This window comes from Hyposmocoma kahamanoa, unplaced genomic scaffold (genome assembly GCF_003589595.1).
Source record: "Hyposmocoma kahamanoa isolate Upper Pololo Valley unplaced genomic scaffold, ASM358959v1 129, whole genome shotgun sequence".
Taxonomy (NCBI): Eukaryota; Metazoa; Arthropoda; class Insecta; order Lepidoptera; family Cosmopterigidae; genus Hyposmocoma; species Hyposmocoma kahamanoa.
Window position 1 is genome coordinate 758,485 of NW_020653460.1, and position 710 is coordinate 759,194.

A 710-nucleotide genomic window follows, 5' to 3' on the forward strand; every position below is an offset into this window, starting at 1 on the left:
CAAGGAGCTATATCGAATCTGTGATCAAAACAGCCTCACGGAAACTCGGAGTCCTGAACAAGGTGCGACGTTTTTTCACGCCGGACCAGTTATGCCTGCTGTACAAAACACAGGTCCGGTCTTGCGTTGAGTATTGTTCGCACTTGTGGGACGGCTCCGCCAAGTACTTACTCGATGCCTTGGATAAATTACAGCGTCGTGCTATCGAATCATAGGCGACGAAGAGGTCTCATCACGCCTTGAACCTCTGCAACTGCGTAGAGATGTTGCATCGCTTAGCGCCTTTTACCGCATGTACCATGGTGAGTGCTCTGAAGAGCTGTTTAACCTCATCCCCCCTTCCCCGTTCCTGCTCAGAACCACGCGTGCTGGCCTTCGTAGTCACCGTTTCACTACCTGCCGAATTCCATCGCGTACTAAAAGGTTCGGTGGCTCCTTTCTCTGCCGCACGGTTGACAAATGGAACTCCCTTCCGGCACATGTCTTCCCTCCCTCTTATGATATGGGGTCCTTCAAACGAGGCGTGAAGAGGCATATTGTAGGCAGGCAGGGTGGAGGTGGCTAGTGCAGTGAGGATTCCATCGCTGCACTAGGTTCCTTCGCGTTTGGATACCACTTTCCACTTAACATCAGGTGGAGTGGAGTCATTTGCCTGTCATGTATAAAAAAAAAAAAAAAAAAAAAAAAAAAAAAAAAAAAAAAAAAAAAAA

General features: G+C 48.5%; 1 protein-coding gene across 1 annotated transcript in view; it reads left to right on the plus strand.

Annotated features, from left to right (window-relative positions):
* LOC113240297 (zinc carboxypeptidase-like) overlaps positions 1 to 710 on the plus strand; it is an 11,602-nt gene that overhangs the window by 3,134 nt on the left and 7,758 nt on the right. The gene's annotated exons all lie outside the window — the stretch shown is intronic.